Source organism: Oratosquilla oratoria, chromosome 27 (assembly GCF_046742065.1).
Source record: "Oratosquilla oratoria isolate Oo_2021 chromosome 27, ASM4674206v1, whole genome shotgun sequence".
NCBI lineage: Eukaryota > Metazoa > Arthropoda > Malacostraca > Stomatopoda > Squillidae > Oratosquilla > Oratosquilla oratoria.
This window is the reverse complement of record NC_134803.1, coordinates 12,135,885-12,153,055: the sequence shown is the minus strand read 5'-3', so window position 1 is coordinate 12,153,055 and position 17,171 is coordinate 12,135,885. Positions and strand designations below refer to the sequence as shown.

At 38.0% G+C, this 17,171-nt stretch overlaps 1 protein-coding gene across 3 annotated transcripts in view; it reads right to left on the bottom strand.

The window, feature by feature from the left end:
- The window catches only part of Naxd (NAD(P)HX dehydratase), a 54,606-nt gene that overhangs the window by 33,628 nt on the left and 3,807 nt on the right, over nt 1–17,171 (bottom strand). The window contains exon 2 of one of the 3 annotated variants that reach the window (XR_012967673.1): nt 14,431–15,392. The exons of the other annotated variants lie outside the window; for them this stretch is intronic. The gene's annotated coding sequence lies outside the window, so the exon portion shown is untranslated. Of the gene's footprint in view, nt 1–14,430; nt 15,393–17,171 lie in introns of those variants that run through there. 3 annotated transcript variants of the gene reach the window in all.

The following is a 17,171-nucleotide window of genomic DNA, read 5'->3' as shown; positions in this document are numbered from 1 at the left end:
ACACCACGATGATCACGTGGCATGGAACGCGCATGATGTCGCCCACGACCTGACGCTTCTCTGCCAGTGCGACCCTGCTTGACCCGACCTAACCTAACCCAGTGCAATTATGTAATTACGCACCACGGGTGACTACCCACGCGGTATATATAGCAGCTCCCGCCGCATGTAAAATCAGTTCACTTGTACCTTACAATAGAGTAGACGAACTCACCAAAACCTCTTTCTCTTCATCACAGTAGCATCACTACACTCCAATCCATGTTCATATGTAAAATTTGATAGTGTAGGTGCCATTTTTGTCGCTGGTCTTTGATGATTTTTTTCTTTTTTTTTTTTTGCTCAGTGCCCATAGTGTTGCAGCATACTCTAGTTTAGATCTTATTAGTGCAACCACTATTTTCTTTACCATTTCTTCATGTAGTCGTAGGCCACTTTCATTGATCTTAATAAGTTAAAAGTCTCTACAACTATTTTATTAACATGTTTATCAGGTGTCAAGTCACTTGAGATAATCACTCCGAGGTCCCTTTCTGAGTCGACTTTTTTTGACTTCCTTGTTCTTTGTGTGTATTTACCTGGTTGTATTTTACGGGAAGGGGAGCTATGCTCGTGGTGTCCCGTCTTCATATCTCATTTTATCTAAACTATTTTTAAATTCATGTATTGTTTTTGCACATACCACTTTCTCATCTAACTTGTTCCAACTGTCTATTACTCTGTGAGGAAAGCTGTTCTTTTTCAGATCTCTTCTGTAGCTGTCTTTCTTGATTTTCTTTCCAAGTCCTCTTGTATTTCTATCATCCCATTTTATCAGATTCTCTCTATCAATAATTTCTATGCCTTTCATGATTCTGTAAATAGCTATCAAATCTCCTCTCTCTTCTTTGCTCTAGTGTCTGTAGTTCAAGTTTTGCTAGTCTCTCTTCATATAAGTTTTGAGAGTGTTGGTGCCAATTTTGTAATTGCTCTTTGTATTCTTTTCAAATTTTTTTATACATTTTTTTGTACTTGGTGACCACATCGTTGCAGCATATTCCAATCTTGGTCTTATCAGAGTGATTAGAATTTTCTTCACCATTTCTTCATCCAGGTATGTAAATGCCACTTTAATTGTTCTTATTAAATTATAAGTTTCTCCAAAAATCTTATCTATATGTTTCTCAGGTGAAATATTATTCATAACTATGACTCCCAGGTCCTTCTCATTTTCTTCTTTTTTTATTCCTTCTTCTCCCAATTTATATGATCCTGTATATTCTATATTTCCAATGTGTAGTCTCACCATTTCCTGTTGATTTTTAAGTTTACCATTCACATATCTATAGAATAGTGTGGGTTGATCTTTACATTTTTCTATGATGTCTTTTTCATAGTTTCTTTGTTTTCCTCTCTGTGTGCTTTTACATACCGTATATACTCGTCTATAGGTCGATCTCGTGTATAGGTCGACCCCCCATTTTTTGCCAAAAAATCTGGAATTTTCCATATACCTCATGTATAGGTCGAGTGGTTTGTTTTTGTTTTTGGTGCTGTGAGCATTCCACTGCCTTAAATTAATGCTTTGAAGTAGCATGGCTTGCCTGGTATAGCAATTGATTATGGTTTTTTCACTTCATTAATTCTGATGTATTCTGGTTTATGTTTTTTTCAAGTTCACTGATTTTAATATTTAATAAGTTTCACTGAAATTGCCATTTCTGCGGAGTGAAAAACTTGAACAGATTGCCAAGTACGGTATTCGGAATAAACTGGCTAGGCGTGTTTCGTTAGAAAAAAATTTAACCAACACTCAGAGTTAGTCTTGTAATCTCAACTGTGCGGATGATCAGGCTAATGATAATGTGGAGGAGAAAGATGATGTTGATGTTCCTATGGCTGATGAGGTTGATTCGTATGACGATACTCGACACAGAAGTGAGTGGGAGGAGCTGTTTGGTGGTGAAGATGACGACATCAAGGAAAACGATTTTGGTGGATTTCAGTTAAAATATTTAGGATTATACCATGTGTCACTGTAACAAGTTGGCAATACTGAACAGTTTGTTTTCGTGATGGTGAGATCCATGCATTGTTTTGGTAATGGTAACAATAACATATACCATGTAGAAAGCTAAATTTGGGTAAATTTTTAGTTTCGACCAAGGGCGCAACATAGCAATAAAAATTGATGATTAATTTTGTAGATTATAATGTATCAACGTAATATGCAATTTTGTGATCGGAAATAAAAAAACAAGAAAGATGCTAAAACATTTCGTAAGTAATGAAGTCGTGTCGGACGAATAGTACGTCATATTTGTCAAGGTCTAAGTAAACAGGTCTAATCGCTGGAGTAGTTCTGCGCAGCTTCTGACGTCATTTAGATGCGTCCATTTTCTCTTTGTGATACATTGAAGAAAACTGTGAAACGCCAAGGATGACAGGAACTATAATATTTTATATATTATATATATATATTATATATCATATATATTATATATTCATATATATAGACAGGAACTATAATATTTTATATATATTATATATATATATTTTATATAATATTTGTCAGAATATAAATAATTGAGTGGAGCGGTGCGAGCGAAGGCGACGTCATTTTCGAACGACGGACCAACTTCAACTGACAGCTATAGGACCCGCTAACGCCACTTTGAACAGCCAAGTGACGTTCACGGGCTCGCTGCGCCAACTCCCTCGAAATTCGGTCGGAAGTGGTTTGACCTTATATTCTTAGATCTTGATATTTGTTATGATACATGCCGACGACGAAGAAATGAGAAGTTGGCGGGCTTTTCAATCACTTAGCTTGCTGGCTATACAAAGTTCTTGCAGCTTGAAGGAATGCATGTATCTCCGCTCCATAACATTCCTTCAAGAAAATGTACCTGGCGAGGTACTGTCGGAAGCACCGAGGCCGTCAATTGGCAGACAAGATGGCGTTCCGATCCTATGCTTGTGGCAAGGTATTTTTCATTTTCACTTCCGCCCACAAAATTGCATATTACGTTGATACATTTTAATTTATAAAATTAATGATTAATTTTCTATTGCTATATTGCGCCCATGGTCGAAAAAAAAAAATAGAATATCACAGCATTTCATTATTTTTTTAAACAATTATGGGTACTGTAATAGTATACATGATATAATAAGCTCGCCTGTGTTAAGAAATTTAACAAACAGGTAAAACCACAGTATGGGGTTACCGTATCTAGAAGGAATTTTACATGTTTTAGTACGTACCGTGTATTTTATGTACCCATTGTTTACTGGTAGTATTTAGTAGGTAAATATTTTGATTTCTGAACCTAAAGAAAAGGTAAGAGTTCTTCCTAGCCTTTCTTGTCATGCCTGGATTTCAACCTAACAAGATTATTACTTGTGTATAGGTCGACCCCCTAGGTTTTGGCCTAAAAAAAATTCCTTAAGATTTCGACCTATAGAGTATATACGGTATTCATTTCTATGGCTGATATATATTTGCCACTTTCCAGTTTTTTTTTTCCCCCCTAGCTTTATCTATTCTTTTGCCTCATTACATCTTTTGTTGATCCAGGACTTAATGTACAGCTTTTCCTGTTTCTGTCTTGGTAGATATTTATTCACTCCTTCACTATAAATTTCCATCAAAATCATCCATTTCTCTTCCACTTGTGTCTCTTAATTGTAAAAATTTTCCCAATTTGCTATTTGAATTTCTTAAGTTTCCCAAAGTCTATTTTGTACATCAGTCTTCCTTTTTTGTATTTCTCATCTCTATATATATATTTACTCCTTTAGTTCAATCTCTATTAGTATATGGTCACTATTCAATTTTATCCACAATTTTAGGTTCTTTTGTAAATATTAAATCTAGTCTTGACAGTTCTTCATTACTTCTATATCTGGTATTTTCTTTTACACATTGTGTCATTGTATGTTCTATAGTCAAGTTATATATTTCCCCATAGATCTTCTCTGCCATTCACTGTCATCTCTTCCCAATAAATTTGCTTGCAGTTAAAATCTCTCATAAATACCAGGTTACCTCCATCCTTCGGCATCTCATTTAATGAATGCCTTGTATCTTCTAACATTTTTAAATGCTCACCCTCTTTCCAAAAGCCCATTTTTGGGGGCACATAAATCACCACAAACTTTCTACTTTTCATGTTGCTGTCTTCAGTTTTTATCATGATCATTTCTACACTATTTTTACCATCTGTAACCTTTGTCAGATTCAAGTTTTTCTTGGCCAAAAATATAATTTCTCTGCCATTTTCTCATTTCTACTTTTAATCCAATAATTATATTACCCACATCCAGCAATATTTGGTGATAGTGGACCCCTTAATTTCATCTCCACAATTACCATTACATCTGGTTTTTCTTCTGATAAATAATCATTTAGTTTACTCAATGTTGAAATTAATCCATTTATGTTAGTATAGGCCAATTTTAATTTTTTTCATACCCCATCTTGTTTTCTGTTCCTTTCATTTTGCTTACCTTTGTGTACCATCTTCTCAGCCTCTTGTCTAAGAGTCTCCAATAGAACTTCTTGTTTTTGGTCTTCATTCTCTTCACATTTTTTTTTTTTCTTTAGCTTCATCTCTTAGTGTCTTCCCTCTTTCTCTTTCTTCAACATTCATTTCTCTTTTTAACCATATGTTGTTCTAATGCTCACTCTTTGCTTACCTGATTTTGCTAGTATGTCTTCTGCTACAATTTGTGGTCCTAGTTTTAACTTTAAAGGTTGATTTATTTCTTTAGAATGTTGTCCCATTCTATATACTTCTACTTCTTTTTCTACATCTTTGTCATTATCTTGTACTTTTAGAATTGTTTTTGTCATTTCTTTTTCTGCTTTTTCTCTCAAGTACCTAACCAAACCATGTTTTTCCTTTAATCCATATACTACATTTTTTCTATCCACTGTACCTCTGACCCAATTTGCTTTTTCTTTGATTACTTGAATAATTGTGTCTTTTGTATTTTCCTGTATTTGTTGTACTATTTCTTTAAAAGCTATCTCTTCATTTTCTGTTTTCATTCCATTTCTTAAACTTCTGCAAATTTTACTCACCTAAGGTTTCTTCAATTCTTTCAGACATTGCCTCTATTTTGTGATTAACCTCTTTTTAAATTCGCACTATTGGTAGTATCATTGTTTTTAATATTTTCATTTTCACATTTAACCTCAATTCAATTAGTTCTTTTCTTAATTCACATGGCTCATTATTTACTTCAGAATTCTTCTTTTTTAGTTCACATACCTCTCTATTTACTTAAAAATAGTCTTTCCTTAAAATCACAATATCTTTCCTTAATTCCATTAATTCTCGCTCCCATGAGTTTCTATTTTTTTTTTTACTTACCAAAGCCAGAAAATAGGTCATCAATGTATACACATATACCAAAGGCTTTTCCCCCCTTACAAGGAAGATAGCCAAAAAACAAAGGCATAAAAACCACTCCCACCCATTCCATCCCTATCACACTGTACTCCACTCCACCCTCTTCCCTCCTTCTTATCTTGGCACCTCCTGGATGAAGGGTCATCCCTGCATCTGGCCCACTGACCTGGGTCAGAAGCAGTGTCACAAGACACAGCACATCCACAGCAAGGCCACTTCATTAAATCGGCAACCCCCCTCTCCATCCCCTCATGCAGAAAAAGAGAATACAGGGAGAAATCCCTTTGGGCTGCGTCAAATTATTTCTCACACCAGGAGGTGCCAAGATAGGAGGGAGGGAGGAGGGTGGAGGGGAGTGGAATATATGGGAAATGGAATGGGTGGGAGTGTTTTCTATGCCTTTTTCTTTTTGGCTACCCCCCATGTAAGGGGGAAAAAGCCTTTGGTATATGTATGTATGTATGTACTCTCTCATCCCTTATCCCCCATCCATTCCCCCTCATGCATCATCCATATACAACCATTCTCCATTCACCCCTATCTTCTGTCCTCTCCTGCCCTTCCTCAACAGACATCCTCTTTCCCAAAGCCCCTTTTACCCCATCCACTCATCTCATCCTAGGATGTCCCCTCATGTTCACTCCTTCCACACCTCTTTTACTAATCTTTCTTCACTCATTCTTTCCATGTGTCCAAACCATCCCAATACTCTTTCATCAACCCTATCTCCTAACTCCATTTCCACCCCTGTTCTCCTCCTCACCTCCTCACTTTTCACTCTAACTAGCCAAGTAACCCCTATCATACTTCTCAGACACCTCATCTCAAACACATTCAAACTCCTCTCTTATGTTCCATGTTTCTGCCCATACAATGCTGTCAGCATAATCACTCCTTCATACTATCTCCTCTTAGCATCCATTCCCAAATGTCTATTTCTCATTACACTTTTTAATCCACCAAGACATTTACTAAGTTTTCTCAATCTACATTCTACCTCCACTCCTCCCTTTCCTGCAAAATTCACATCCAAGTATCTAAAAATATTCACTTCCTCCAGTTTCTCTTTTACTATTCTTTTTTCACTCATTCTTTCCATGTGTCCAAACCATCCCAATACTCTTTCATCAACCCAATCTCTCAACTCCATTTCCACCCCTGTTCTCCTCTTCACCTCCTCATTTCTCACACTATCCAGCCTAGTAAACCTTATCATACTTCTCAGACACCTCATCTCAATCACATTCAAACTCCTCTCATATGTTCCATATTTCTGCCCCATACAGTGCTGTTGGCAAAATTACTCCTTCATATAACCTCCTCTTAGCATCCATACCCAAATGTCTATTTCTCATTATACTTTTAAATCCACCAAGGCATGTACTCACACAATCACACCTTCATACAATTTACTCTTAGCATCCATTCCCAAATGCCTATTTCTCATTACTTTTTAATCCACCAAGACATTTACTCATTTCTCTCAATCTACATTCTACCTCCACTCCTCCCTTTCCTGCAACATTTACACCCAAGTATCTAAAACTATTCACTTCCTGTAGTCTCTCGCCCTTAATACTCACTTCCAGTTTCATGCCACTTTCTCCCCTTGTACATCTCATCACCTTACTTTTACCCACATTTATCTTCAATTTTCTTTGTTCGCACACCTTCCCAAACTCTGTTACTAACTTCCTCAATCCCTCCTCTGATCCTGCTACAAGCACAGCATTGTCAGCAAACAACAACTGGCTTATATCCCACTTTTCTCCATTTTCTTTAACCATCTCCAATCCCTGACCCACTACCCTTGCATTTACCTCTTGCACCACCCCATCCATGTATAAATGGAACAGCCAGGGCGACATAACACATCCCTGACTAAGTCCCACCCTTACCTCAAACCACTCACTCTCTCCATTTCTAATCCTGACACATGCTCTACTACTCTCATAAAAACTCTTGACAGCTCCTGAAACCTTTCCTACTATCCCATATACCTGCAATACCTCCCACAGTGCCTTCTTGTTTACCCTGTCCTAAGCCTTTTCCAAATCCATAAAAGCCTAAAAATATCCTTACCTTTTCCTATAGCTTTCTCACATATCTGTCTTACTACAAAAATCTGATCTATACAACCCCTACTTGTCCTAAACCCACACTGTTCCTCACCAATTACTCCCTCTGTTCCTCTTCTAATCCTCTCAATCAAGACCCTCCCATAAGCCTTTCCAACTACACTTAGCAAACTGATCCCTCTAAAACTACTACACTCACACTTGTCCCCTATTCCCTTGAAAAGTGCAACTATACAGGCACTCCTCCAGTCCTCTGGCACTCTACCCTCTCTTAAACAAATATTGAATAACCTCACCAGCCAGTCCACCATCACTGTACCTCCTGTTTTCAGACATTTTGTATGACATCCATCCAACCCAGGTGCCTTACCTGCTCTCATCATCTTAACAACTGCCTTCACTTCATCTTTCTTTATTTTTCCTCCATTTTCCTCACTCATCACTCTCATTACCTTAGTGCTTCCCACTGCAACTACCTTTCCCTCCCTATCCTCCTTCACATTTAGCAACTCCCTAAAAAACACTGCCCATCTTCTCACTGCCTTCTCTTCCATTATCATCTCTCCATCTGCACCTTTTACCTTTTCTTCTCTACTCGATTTTCCTCGCATTCCTCTCTTAATTTCTTTCCAAAACATCTTTTATTCACTTTCAAAATTTTCTGTCATACTCTTACCCCATTTCACATCTCTCCTCTTTGCCTCCTTTATCTTATGCTTTACTTCTCTTCTTTTTTCTTTATATCTCTCATATGATTCCCTTGTCCTAATTTGTAACCAATTTGTGAAAGCTTCCTTCTCCTCTACAACCTTCTTTGTTTCCTCATTCCACCACTCACTACCCTTTCTTCTATTTCCTCCCATCCTCCTTGTTCCACACACCATTTTTGCACACCTTATGACCCCCTCCTTGAACCATCCCCATTCCTCCTCCACTCCTAGTTCTACTCTATCCTTCACTCCCTCCCACTCTTCTCTCAGCTTCTTTTTGTACTCCTCCTTTTCTTTCTCATTTAAGCAGTTCACTCTATGCACCTCCCTACTTTTTGTCCTTTTCCTCTTTTTCCATCTATGCTCCACTTTCAACTTACCTTCCACCAGAAAATGATCTAATATTCCTCCACTCTCTCCCCTTAGAACATGTACATCCTTAACTTTTCCTACTATTCTCCTATTTACCACTACATAGTCCATTAATGCTCTATCTACCACCCTTCCATCAACCACCCTCTCCCATGTGTACTTATGCTTGACTTTATCCCTAAACACTGTATTTGTTCTCATCAACTCTCTTTCGAGACACATTTCCACCATCAACTCTCCAGTACGATTCTTTTCTGGAACTCCACACTTCCCAACCACTCCATCTATTAGTTCATTTCCTACCCTAGCATTAAGGTCTCCCAATACCACTACATTAACATTCCTCCCTAATCCCACACTGCACTCATTTAAATCTATCCAAATTGGCTTTCTTTCCATTCTTTTTAATCTTTCGGAAATTCCCTTGTCCTAAATTATTCTCAATTTTTTCAGACATTGCCTGTATTTAATCATTTACTTCTTTTTTTAAAGTCCCACTATTGGTGGTACCTTTGTTTCTCATCCTTTTGTTTTTACATTTTACCTCAATGGAAGAGAAGGCAGTGAAAGGAAGGTGGGCAGAGTATTTTAGGGAGTTGCTAAATGTGAAGGAGGATAAGGAGGGAAAGGTAGTTGCAGTGGCAAGCGCTAAGAAAATGAGTGATGAGTGAAGAAAATGGAGAAATAAGGAAAGATGGAGTGAAAGCAGCTGTTAATATGAGAGCAGGTAAGGCACCTGGGTAGGATGGATGCCATGCAGAATGTCTGAAAAAAGGAGGTACAGGTTGGTGAGGTTATTTAACGTTTAAGAGAGGGTAGAGTGCCAGAGGACTGGAGGAGTGCCTGTGTAGGTGCACTTTACAAGGGAAAGGGGGACAAATGTGAGTGTAGTAGTTTCAGAGGGATCAGCTTGTTGAGTGTAGTTGAGAAGGCTTATGGGAGGGTCTTGATTGAGAGGATTAGGAGAGAAACAGTGTGGTTTTAGGACAGGTAGGGGTTGTGTAGATCAGATTTTTGTGGTAAAACAGATATGTGAGAAAGTTATAGGAAAAGTTAAGGATGTTTTTTAGGCTTTTATGGATTTGGAAAAGGGTTATGACAGGGTAGACAGGAAGGCACTGTGGGAAGTATTGCAGGTATATGGGACAGTAGGAAAGCTTTTAGGAGCTGTCAAGAGTTTTTATGAGAGTAGTAGAGCATGTGTCAGGATTAGAAATGGAGAGTGGTGAGACAGATATGTGAGAAAGCTATAGGTAAAGGTAAGAATGTTTTTTGGGCTTTTATGGGTTTGGTAAAGGCTTGTGACAGGGTAGACAGGAAGGCACTATGGGAGGTATTGCAGATATATATGGTAGGAGGAATGCTGTTAAGAGCAGTCAAGATTTTTTTTACAAGAGTAGTAGAGCTTGTGTTAGGATTAGAAATGGAGAGAGTGAATGGTTTCAGGTAAAGGTGGGACTTTGTCAGGGATGTGTTATGTTGCCCTGGCTGTTCAATCTATACAGGGATGGGGTGGTGCGAGAGGTGAATGCAAGGGTAGTGGGTCACGGGTTGGAGATGGTTAAAGAAAATGGAGTAAAGTGTGATGAAAGCCAGTTGTTGTTTGCTGATGACACTGCGCTTGTAGCAGGATCAGAGGAGGGATTGAGGAAGTTAGTGACAGAGTTTGGGAAGGTGTGCGAAAGAAGGAAACTGAAGATAAATGTGGATAAAAGTAAGGTGATGAGATGTTCAAGGTGAGAGAGTGGCAGCAAACTGGAAGTGAGTATTAAGGGTGAAAGACTGGAGGAAGTGGATAGTTTTAGATACTTGGGTGCGAATGTGGCAGGAAAGGGAGGAGTGGGGGTGGAGGTAGAATGTAGATTGAGAAATAGACATTTGGAAATGGATGCTAAGAGGAGATTGTATGAAGGAGTGATTGTGCTGACAGCACTGTATGGGGCAGAAACATGGAACATAAGAGAGGAAGAGAGGAGTTTGAATGTGTTTGAGATGAAATGCTCGAGAAGTATGATGGGGGTTACTAGGCTAGATAGAGTGAGAAATGAGGAGGTGAGGAGAAGAGCAGGGGTGGAAAGGGAGTAGGGAGATTGGGTTGATGAAAGAGTATTGGAATGGTTTGGACACATGGAAAGAATGAGTGAAGAAAGATTAGTAAAAGAGGTGTGGGAGGCAGAGGTGGAAGGAGTAAACATGAGGGGGCATCCTAGGATGAGATGGATGGATGGGGTAACAGGGGCATTGCAAAAGAGAGGAATGTCTGTTGAGGAAGGATGGGAGAGGACAGAAGAGAGGGGTGAATGGAGGGTTGTGTATGGATGATGCTGTGATGCATGAGGGGTAGTGGGTAGGGGAAGGGGGGTGAGGGAGTATGTATGAGAAATAAATTGATGCAGCCTGAAGGGATTTCTCCCCATCTTCTCCTTTTCTGCATGAGGGGGTGGAGAGGGGGGTCGCCGAATTGATGAAGCAGCCTTGCTGTGGATGTGCTGTGTTTTGCAACACTGCTTCTGACCCAGTGGCAGTGGACAAGATGCAGGGATGACCCATCATCCAGGAGGTGCCAAGATAAGAGGGAGGGTAGAGGGGAGTGGAGTATGTAAGGGATGAAGTGGGTGGGGTGTTTTTCTGTGCCTTTTTCTTTTGGCTACCTCCTGTGTAAAGGGGAAAAAAGCCTTTGGTATATGTCTTCTTCTTTAAATCACACACCTCTTTGTTTACCTTGAGGTATTCCTTTCTTAGATTCATAATCTCTTTAGATCCATGATTTCTTTATCCCATGAACTCTTGCTAAAACTCATCACTTTTTCTATGTCTATGGTTCAACTCAAGTTTTTTCTCTTGTATTTAGCAAATCCAGAAAAAGGTTCATCATCACTTATTTTTTAGATTTTCAAGGCCTCTATTTACATCAATCTTTGGTTTTGCACCACTAGATGACTTTGTGCTTGTGGTAACATTCAGCTCGATCTCGCTGCCATTTTTCCTTGTTCTGCCCTGATTCCCTTCCATTTTTGCTTGGTAGACACTAATAACACTGCATTAGACCATCTCAGACAACCACAAGCATTCCCCTTCCCATTCAATACATCCCTGGCCTCCTCCTATCCTTGCACTACTGAGAAATTTCGTCTTTTGGATGCAGCCTACTGGAGTACATAAGAACATAAGAATAAAGGAGACTGCAAAAGACCATAAGGCCTACACTAGGCAGCTCCGTACTTGTTGACGGTTTGAGATGAAATGTTTGAGAAGTATGTTTGGGGATTATGAGGATGGAGTGAGGAATGAGTATGTGAGGAGGAGAGTGGGGTGGAAAGGGAGCTAGAAGATAAAGCAGTTGAAAGAATACTGGGATGGTTTGGACACATGTAAAGAATGAAAGAAATGTGACTAGCAAAAATTGTGTGGAAGCCAGAGGTGGGTGGAGTGAACCTGTGGTGCAGACATGGATGGATAGGGTGAAAAGGTCTTTGAGTAAAAGAGGCCTGTCTGTTGAGCAGGGGGAGAAGAGAGCATGATAGGTATAAATGAAAAATAGTTGTGAATAGAAAATAAGTTAATGGTGCCCAAAGGGATTTCCACTTGTATTCTCAAGAGGAGCAAGGGGGAGGCTCATCATATAAATGAAGCTGTTGGCCCTCCTGTGAATGTGCTGGTCTTACTGCATTGTTTCTCACCCAGGCAGTGGGCATCGGCAATGGATAACACTTCGTCTACAAGGAGCTAAGATAAAAGGGAAAAGATTGACGGGTAGGAGTGGGATGGGTGCATACTTTGGCTGGCTACCTCACTTGTAAAGGGGAAGAAGCCTATTTCTTCTAGTAATTGGTTCACTTCTTGCATTGTGCACACAATAAACCAACTTCCTTTAACTGCACTTCTCCAATGGTCTAGCAGTCAGTTTAAGACTGTCTCCTTAGGCCAATCATAGAAAAGCTGAAAAAGTTGGTGTAGGGAATGTCTTTATGACCATGGACAAGTGCATACAACTGATTCTTATTAAAATATAAACACTTATGCACCTCCACCTCTGGTGACTGTCAGGCCAAACAGCTCATCAGTGCTTTAACTATGCCTCTGCAGATGGTTCCATCCTATGCCAATTCTTTCCAATCCAATCCTGGTACCATTTGTTCTACTCCCTTACTCCATCCACCCATCTGTAAATGGCTCTTCCTTATGGTTTTCTGCCCTATATTCCACTTTCTGGTAAAAATTTCAGTCGTGCACACCTATGAGATATAGCAATAGAAAATCAATTATTAATTTTGTAAATTATAATTGATCAATGTAATATGCGATTTTCTGGGCAGAAATCAATGACAAAAAAGTTGCTAAAACCTATTTTCTAATGAATGAAGTTGCAGCAGTTCAATGATATACTATGTTTTGATAGGTGCTGAGGTCGAAAAAATGAAATGATAAATTAGTCTGTTCTAACCTAACCTAACCAATCTTTAGTAATGCAGTACCTCAAATTCTAAAGATCATCTGGGTCATCATCGTCATCACAGATGCTGATGGCCTGATTATTACTGTACTTCAGGCAATTAATGGATGATGACTGAAATTTTTAGATCAATTGGACAAACGGTTCAAAAGATATGATCTTGGGAAATTTGAGACTGCGTGTGAGGTCACTTGTTTTCAGTGACCCATAACTTGGTTAATAATGATCAGAATTGCATATATGTATATACATTTAGAATCAGAAAAAGCCAAGGAATTCAAATATACAGTTTGACCTCCGGGGTATCAAATAAGATTTTTTTTTTATAGATGTAAAAATGAAGGCAAGGCAAGCTATTAGAACCAGCAAAAAAAAAGTTTGTGTATATAATGTGTAAGACCTTAAATTACAGGTACCGATTTACTAAATATGTTAGGTTAGGTTAGGTTAGACAAATTTATCATCCTTTCATTTCTTCGACGTCGGCATCTATCATAACAAACATGGCATACCATTTGTCTGGCATGACTTCGTTACTTACGAAATCTGTTTTAGCAACTTTTTTGTTTTTTATTTCCACCAAGAAAATTGCATATTATGTTGATACATTATAATTTACAAAATTAATAATTAATTTTATAACACTATATAGCATCCATGTACACAACTGAACATTTACCAACTTATTTTAACGGGCTGCTAAAGATGGCACTGTAAACAGTACATGTGCGATGGTGGCACCACGAACGGATTTACCCATACCTACTGAATATAAGGTTGTCCGGTCTGATCTCAGATTTCCCAGTTATGGGGGATTCTCTGTCAGATCAACCAGTGCTTAACACCCTCATCTCTCAGATTTTGCTGATATTTGGTATAGAGAGAAATTGTGGGCCCTGAATCCATTTCTGAATTTTTTAGATCAATTGGACAAACAGCTCAAAAGATATGACCTTGGGAAATTTGAGATCGCATGTGAGGTCACATGTTTTCAGTGACCCATAACTTGGTTAATAATGATCAGAATTGCATATATGTATATACATTTAGAATCAGAAAAAGCCAAGGAATTCAAATATACAGTTTGACCTCCGGGTATCAAATGAGAATTTTTTTTTATAGATGTAAAAATGAAGGCAAAAATTGTGTGGAAGGCAGAAGTGGGTGGAGTGAACCTGTGGTGCAACAAAAAAAAGTTTGTGTATATAATTATTTTTCATAAAACTAACCAATAATGATCACCATATTCATAAGTCTGGCATCAGTTCTGCCTATTTTTCCACACTTAAGCCCATGTTTTGACATATAGATTTTTTTATAGATATAAAAACAAAGACAGATTATTAGCAATGAGAAACAATCATAAAATGTTTGGTAATGTTAGTACTTTTTATGTAACTAATTTACAAGTGAACAAAATAAAAAATCATTGTTGGTACTTTTAATGTCATTTAAGAAAACACCAAATTTATAAATTGCATATATATTCCAGGAATTGTAATATCTTAGTCCTTAGATTTGAGGTTGGCAAACACCAAGAATATAAGAAATGAAACTTCTATTATTGTTAACCTGCACTGAAAATAATATATATGACAAAGAACAATGTTCACCTACTTTAAGGATTCATGTGCTAGCCAACACCAGTCTTGCATTTGCAATGCTTTCATCAATTTCTTTTTTGGGAAAAATGTATTGAATTCTGCTGCCTCCTCCTAGGGTAGGCCAATTCATTACAGATAATATATGATGTCCTGGCACAGCACATGAATCCTTGTTTGAGGGATAATAATATGAACTTGTTCCTGATGACCCAGAAGGGTGTAGAAAGTTCACTATGAAATCATCAAACTCTTCACAGTATTCTTCCACAATTCCATACCAAACTTCCTTGTTGTAAATACACCCAACATACTCTTCTGGTTTGATATGCTTTGGGTCACCAAGTAATTTTTGGTTCATTAGAAATGTGACCTTTCCTTATTCTTTTCTTTTCTCCAATGCCACTTGAGATGGGATACACCATCAGCTCTTCCTTGTTCTGGGGTGCAAGAACTGAGGTTGAAGGATTTTCCACTATGAAGCAATCATTGTCACTTTTCACATCTTTAATTGGAGACATGTTACTCAAATCACTGTCAATAGCACATGGTTCACTTGAATCTTGATCAGACTTGTTTTCAGTGGTACTAAGTACAGTGGGGTTTTTCATTTTTATTTTCCAACAGTTCACACACAACAATGAGTTTTTTTTCAGTCTACCAACACATTTTTCAACAAGTTTATCTGTCACTTTTCTAAGATTGATTGTTATGCATTTTTTGTGTTTTTTTAATTGGATCCTGGCAATATTTCAAATGTCGAACCATTGTGATATAATCTGTAAAGATATGAATACAGGAAAATCAATTAGATGACATATGGTAATATTTTTTTTTAGAAACTATAGCCATTGTTACGGGCGGGCTGGTTAGTGAAGAGACGTTACGTATAACGGATATGTGCTTAAGAACCAGCTCACTTCTAGAAGCCACTGTAGGACTGAACTATCTGGTCAGGGCCTAGATAATTCGTAAGACTAGAAGTAAAGGTAACAAAGAAGATTCCAGGAAAGGAATATTAAACTAGCGATAAAACTAGTAAACGAAATTATTAATATGGAAAATATTTACAGGCAATCAACACAAAAGAGAATGGGCAGTAGGGTCAATGGGACCGTTACATGATTATAAGAATATGGAAATTATCGTTCAAATAAGAAACACTAGATACGTATACAATATGGTACTATCTAAGTACAAAGAGATCAGGAACATGCATCAAAATAAGTAATAAGTACAAATATAAGTATAAGTAATGCAATGTATATCAGACACGTAATGTAGGCAAAAAGGGTGATCACTTCACACCAATCGTCTCATGAGTCTAAACTTCCAGTTTTTATCAAGAGATAAGATATGCGAGAAAATGACGAGGAGTGAGCGATTTCCACCGCTTATATACCATTGGACCGGAAGCGGGATACTTCCGGGTGAGCGAAAGAGGGGGAGGAGTGTAAGTTAACACACGTCAACATGGGTAGTTTTAAGACCCTCGACTCGCTTGAACAATCTACTTATTTAGTAACTGTCAAATCTGTGCGCTCCGAACTATTCAGGATTTCGCTTGTCTGTTTGTTCTACAAGAGTGCGCACCTCTCTCCGCACGTAGGCAAGATTACATATAGTGGACGGGCGTTACTGCTTAACATTGTTACAATACATACATAGACAAGAAATATGAACATAGTTATGTAATACAAAGGAACACAATTCTATAACATAATTACACATATGACGTAATATCTAATATTACGTTACACCATGTACACTTGATGTTTTGAGCCTTGAGTCATGAAGGATCAGAGCACCATACCCACCAACCACCCAGTTATATGGCTGCAACTGTACTAACCTGTGGACAAGGATGCTAAAATTCCACAAGTAGCAACTTATTTCAACAGGCTGTTTAGCAACACTGTTAATTGTTTCTCATAGCTCACCAGCATACACTTTGGATTTTATGATTGTTTCTCATTGCTAAGATCCCAGTCTTTGCTTTAATATCTATAAAAAAATCTATATGTTAAAATATGAGATTACGTGTGGAAAAATAGGTAGAATTGACACCAGACTTAGGAATATGGTGTTCATTTATAGGTTAGTTTCATGAAAAATACTTACATACACAAACTTTTTTTTTTGCCGATTCTAATAACTAATGCCTTTGTCTTCATTTTCTACATCTATAAAAAAAAAAATTCTCATTTGATACCCCGGAGGTCAAATTGTGACCTCAAATATTGTTTTTTGTATAACTTATCTATTTTTGAACTTCGAGTTTTAAAACCTGTATACAGTCACTATCCGAGTTACGACATATGCGAGTTCCGACCACCCGTACTTACGACCACATCTAGCAGATGCCTATTATGAGTTTACTGTACATGTATGGCAGCACAGCGCGTAAGATAGTTGTGGCAACTGGCATCGCGTACGGCAGTTATGGCAGAGATGGAAAAGTTGCTATTGGAAGATAATAGGCAAAGAAATGTGAGAGTGACGTTGCAAGCAGTGCAAAGTAAGGCTACAAGTTAATTTCACATGTTGAAAGAACGTGC